Genomic DNA, 6245 nt, shown 5'->3' with positions numbered 1-6245 from the left:
CGGCTAGGCTGGGTACTCCAAGGGGCAAGGACAAAAGACCAAGGGCCACGTCCCAAGTGACTATGTACCCAGAAAGTAAAAGCGTCCAATAAATGGTGAATTAGTAATTCCCTAAGGTCCTGGAAGGCTTCGCGTGGCGGCTGGCTGGGTAGTGACTTGGGGGGCCAGCTGGCAGGGAGGAGCCCCCTCCAGCTGGAGTGTGCACACCATGCCTCAGATGTCTGGAAAGGGACCACAGCCCTGCCCCGTTGCCAAGGACACAGTGAGAAGGTCCCTTCCTTTCTGTCTCGTGTCTAGGCTGCCCCTACTCTCATCTGACCCTCTTCGATGCTGCCTCTGATCATCACTCACTGTAAGTGACTACAAATAAAATTCTCGTCCTTTAAGGCTTAAACACAGCTGATTCTATGAACGCCTCCTGTTGCTGCTGCCTCCACATTTCCGTGTCTCCTGACCCTTGACCTCATCGGTGTCACCTCACCTGGCCGTACTTTCCTCACTGTTGCCTACTGACCATTACTGGGAACTCAGCTTTTCCCCCTCATTTTACCCAAAACCATTTCCTTGAAGCATTTGCGTGCAACCAAATGTACTGAGGGTTTGGGGAGGGAAAGAATCTTAAACCACAGAAGCACAATTTAAAATTAAGTACTGAACATCCCTAAATTCGAAAGATTCTAGCAGCCTATGAGAGTTCCCCACGGGCCTCTGAGTCTCTAACCTCCTGCCGTCTGCCCTGCGGTGCCCACTCCCCTCCGCAGACTCTACTGTCCTGCAGGGCCTCCACCTCAGTGTCCCCTCTCTGTGATGCGAGCCTGTCTGGGTCCAGACCTCTGTCCTTTCAGCCAGAGATGCGTGGGCATGCTTCCAAAGGTAGTAGGGCCATGAGACAGGTAGCCACTCTCGTTCTCTACCCTCTTTGCCTGGTTGGTTCCTACTTATTCCTTACCTGGCTGTAAAAATTCTACACATCCTAAGGGAAGCCATATTTCCCAGTGATGACCTTACTATGATCAGCTGTCTTCCAAAGCAGCTAAGTCCCCAGCACACAGCATAGAGTCTCAGGGTCCCCTGACTTTACCTTTGAAGAAAATGTCAGAGTGACCTATCTGTATAATGATGCCAGGAATATTCATCTCATCTCCTAGATTGTAAGCTCCCCAACCGAGTCACCATTTGCACCCAAATGCAAAGGTACCTGGCACGGGATGGATGCTAAAAAGAATGTGTTATATGAATAAGTGAAAGAATAAATTAATGAATGAGAGAAAGAGCATCCTTATCAGAGCAAACCAAATGTTCAAAACACAGAGGTGGGGGAAAACCAGGACACAATCAGGAAACAAAAAGTAGTTTAAAATATCTTGATTGGCAAGGCCCCCACTAACCCATCTGGCTTCTTCATGCAAGTGAGCAAAAAGTGCCTTTCCTTCTTGGTGTGGGTCCCCTTGCCAGGGCTCATGGGTGGCTGCGTTTCTGCCCCTACACGCCCTCCTGGCCAGATGCACTTGTGCAGGGCACCACCTGCACATCCAGATGTCGTAGCCCCGCTGCGTTGGGGAGTGGCGAGGGAGGTAAGTGGGGGCTAGCTTGTGCTAAACCTGGAACTTCATTATTTCTTTCCCAGATCACCGCGCCAGCCTCTTGACGGTCATCCATCTCTGTGTTCAAGCTCTCTTTCAATTCACCCTATTACTGGAGCAAGAATGATCTTTGTAAAATGTAAATCTTGTGTTGCCCATCCGTGTAAGATTCTCTACAGTGTTTCCTAGCCCAGCAGGGGGCCCTATAAAAACTGCCAGCAATACCCTCAGGGTTTAGTCCTTGGGACCCCTTCTCTACTGCAGCCAAAGAGAGGCTGTTCTGTACAGTGGTTAAGAGGGGGGACTTGGAAGCCTGACCTTCTGGAACCTTCTGGTTCTGCCCCTTGCTAACTACACGATCCCAGGAAAGTTGCTTAACCTCTCTGATTCCTTTCGACAAATTGGAGATATTAATTACAGCTACTGCAGAGAGTCGTTGAGGGGATTCAAGGAGGTAATTAATATAAAGTATTCTAAACAGTGCTTGGCACATAAAGTCGTAATTAAACCAATAAACATTAGCTATTATAACTACTAATAGTAGAGCTGAGATGGGCGCACAGGAGGCTCGACACTACGTCATCCTATTATTTCAGAGCTCGCACAACATGCTGTCAGAACAAAGCAGGGGAGTGATTAATTTTTCCTGAGGAATCAGGAAAGGGCATAACAGAAAAACTCATACTGGAGCTGGACTTTGGAAGATGAGTTGGAGTTTTCTAGGACAAGTCATGCGGGGCCGAGGGACTGCATGACAAAGGAGGTAAGGGGCAAAAGTGCATGGTACGTTCCCATAAAATAGGGATACTATTTGCTCATTTGCAAATATTGACCCTACGCATTTAATCTCCCTTTATAAATCATGTTTCATTTCAGCCTCTCAGCTCGAAGGCAGAGAGCTCTGAGGTTTATTGCGCAGAGACAGGAGTGAAATCTGCATCTGACCACTGACGCAGAGGCGGCCCAGCCCTGCTCATATCACCCAGGCCCGCACCAGCGCTGTTTGCTGGGTGACTTTCTGCAGAAAGCCCTACGGCTCTGTGCTGAGAGCTTTCTCTGGTTGCAGAAAAATGCTTTGCTGCCTGCACAGAGCAGGCTGGAAGTGGCGGGGGGCGGGGGGGTGGGTAGTTAAGAGTTTGGGAACAGCGCTCAACGAACAACAAACAAGAGTTGGTGAAAGAGCTAGGAGGCTTGTTGTGAACCATTTCCAGAGCTTCTCAGGGGCTTGAGCCCCAGTTGCCCACAGCATTAACCTACCCACGAATAAATAGCTGCCTTCCCTGTGAGGAAATGCTGTCTCATTTCCTCACGTTCCTGCTAGGATCCTGGGATCACCTGACAAATAAGCTACTTGCACCTGCTTTTACGTGCTACTTCTGGGAAACCAAACTCAGTCTTTTGAGACTCGAAAGTCCTTGTGACCAAGCTTAATTTTGCTACTACTTGCTTTGTGAGCACCCCCTGCCCCCACCATACCTCAGTTTCTTCATCCTTAATAAGAGTGGGGGGGGGCTGCAGAGATTTGAATTAGCTGAGATGAAATCAGGAGTCCTCTAATGCTAACACGGCATGCTTCTGACTCGAGCCCAGCTCTGTCCGGGGGCGGGGGCGGGGGGGGCAGTGGAGGAGGGGTACAGGGAAAGCTGCACACTGGTACACTGGAGCGGAAACAGCACAAAGAGAGAAACACTGAAAAGTAGTTTTTGGGGAATTGAAATGGGTTTGCCATGAGCAATAACGACATGAATTTGCTGCTTTGGACTATAAAAGGGTGATGTTTAAAAACAAATCGTACTCTTAAAAATACCATGAAGAAACATTTTTAAAAGTGATTTGTAATTGAGCTTGGACCACAAAAGCACTCAATTTAATATGTGAGGTTCATGACTATGTCCCTGAGTGTGAGAGTTCACATCAGTTAGAAGGCAGTGGAAACTGCTGGGAGCCCAGGCAAAACAGGGTCAGTTTTCCATTAAACTACAACTAGTATCTCTCTCGACTTCCAGCGCTAAGTAAGATGGCTGTAATTTCTTCTTTTCTCCAGGGTGAAAAGTTGGGAGAACTTTAAAGGTTATATATAAATATAAATCCTGGAGACTTAAATTGAGCTAGTAACAGTTTACTTTCATATTTAAAAACCAAATCTCAGCTTTAGCTCAGACTCACAAAGTAGAAATGTCAGATTTGTTACTGTGGTCTTACATAAAATCCACAACTTTCACTTAAAGAGGAAAGAAAACCCCCACCATTTTACCTTATCCCCTGAAGAGAATACAAAAGCCTGATCCGGCTCTCTGAGTGGTTTGTATGTAAATTTTAGAATGATGTCCCTTCAGAAAAAGAAGGATCCTCAGGCATCAGCTAGCTCAGCCCTCCTTTGCCTTTGCCCCTCAGGCCAGGTCATACTTTCTCTGATCAGCCTTTTCTATGAGTAAGGCTCACCAGCCTCTGCTTGTATGCCTCCAGTGACAGGGAACTGCCTACCTCTGAGCCGGAAGCCACCATCGGACTACACGGACAATTAGAAAGTTCTTTCTTTTACTGCCTAAACTCCGCATCCCTGCATTTCCAACCACGTACACAAACAAACCCAACACTGAAAATAACTCAAATGAATCATTTACTCCAAAATTACATCCTCACTGTTGGTGATTTATTCTTAAAAGAATAATTCACAAAACTGGGAACTCCCTGTAGAAGGGCAGAATAATCTGGAAGGAGAAGTACATGAAGACTAAAGGAACCGGCCATTTTAGACCACTCACCATTGTTTTATAAAGACAATTCCACATCAATCACTTCGTGTAGCTCTCAGTACCACTCTAGGATGTTGAATTATTTACAAACGAAGAAGCAAACTCAGAGGGAGAGTGAGGTGCCCCAGCCCCGTCACTCAGTAGTGGCAGTGGTCTTCGAGCCCAGAGATGGGACTCTGCTGCATCACCCCACCACCCTGCTCACATATGCAGCATTCTTTGTGGATGGTACTAGCTTCCAGGCACACGGAATAGATGTGCAAAGAATTGACAGTCCAAGCAGAGGTCAATCTAACAAAAAAGGCGGGCAAGTATGTTATTGCAGTACATTGCAGTAAGGACTGAAAGTAGAGGTAGGAACAGAATACTTTGGGGAAATAGAGAAAAGAGAAACAAACTACCTGGCAGAGTTGGGGAGGTATGTTCACAGATGTGACATTTAATTTGGATTTTGAATGGTGAGTAGAGATTTCTGTGCAGAAAAAATGGAATGTATTATATTCCAGGCAGAAGAAACAGCACAAAACAAGACAAGTTGGTGATAGGGCACAGCACGTTTGGGGTAGAGTGAGGTGCTTGGTGTGGCTGGAGCATCAGATGTGAAGGAGTATAAAGCAGACCAGCTTGGAGAAACAGGCAATGCTAAGGCCACGGAATACCACTAGAAATTGAGCGCCATGATGTAGCCGAGAATGGGATAGGGTCAGGGAGGGTGAGGAAAGGGCAACGAATATACCCAAGGAGGATCTTATCGTTTGTTCAGGAAGAAAGAGAAGAAATTAAAGGATCAGAGGCTGTTAAGGGATGGCTGTTTATGGGATTGTTGCAGTATCAATGCAAGAAAGGAAAGAAATAACGAAGAGTCCCCAGCAGATGAGTGGATAAACAAAAATGTCTATACACACAATGGAAACCTTTGTAGGTTTCCTGTAAAAAGAGTAGGTTTCCTGTAAAAAGAGTAACCTTTTTAACCTAAAAAGGTATGAAATTCTGATATATACTACAACATGGATGGACCTTGAAAACATTATGCTTAGTGAGATAAGCCAGTCACACAAGGACAAATGTATGATTTCACGTATATGAGATGCTTAGAACACGCAGATTCACAGAGACACAAAGTAGACTAGAGGTTCCCAGGCGGTGGGGAGAGGGGGGAAGGAAAGGATATTGTTTAATGGATATGGAGTTTATGTTGAGGACGATGAAAAAGTTTGGGGTATAGATGGTGGGGACGGGTACCCAGCATCGCGAATGTACTTAATGTCACTGAATTGTACAGTTACAAATGGCTAAAATTATATTGTTGTACATATTTATACAATAAAAATAAGGATTGGTGGATGGATGGATGGATGGATATATGCTAAAGCAAATACAGTAAAGTGATGAGTTCAGATTTGCGCATACTGTTGCTGAGGTACCTGTGAGATATCCCGTTGGAATTGCCTGAGAGCTATTTGTGTCTGTGGGTCTGGAGCCTGCGGAAGATCAGTGCTGTGAGCTGTAAAACGTTCTTATAATTCCTGCTTGGGGGAAACACAGCCGGACTCACGGAGCTAGTACTGGATCTATGCTTTTGTGTTGGGGGGTGGGGGAGGGTGCTGCCCAGTGGTTAAGTAGTTTTTGGGTAGTGAGTCACTTGAGACTTTACTTTGTTGGGGTAAACTGGCAAAGGGAGAGGGTGGAGCTTCTCTCTGTCCAGTGAGGCTTCTGGAATTGGTTTGGATCGCGTATGTGACAACCGAATTTGGAGGTGGGGAGAGGCGAGGACAGGAAGGACATGCCCCAGCTGCTGGCAGTTCTGTTGGGAGGCAGGCAGCCTTCAACCTGCAGCCTCACCAGGGACTGGCCCAGCTGCAGAGCCACCTTGTCCGAGGTCCAACCCTTCCCGGGGCAGCCCACA

Source organism: Eumetopias jubatus, unplaced genomic scaffold, assembly GCF_037043125.1.
Source record: "Eumetopias jubatus isolate StellerSeaLion01/CBP00866 unplaced genomic scaffold, mEumJub1_p1.0 scaffold_4, whole genome shotgun sequence".
NCBI classification, from domain to species: domain Eukaryota; kingdom Metazoa; phylum Chordata; class Mammalia; order Carnivora; family Otariidae; genus Eumetopias; species Eumetopias jubatus.
Note: the sequence above shows the minus strand (reverse complement) of the source record.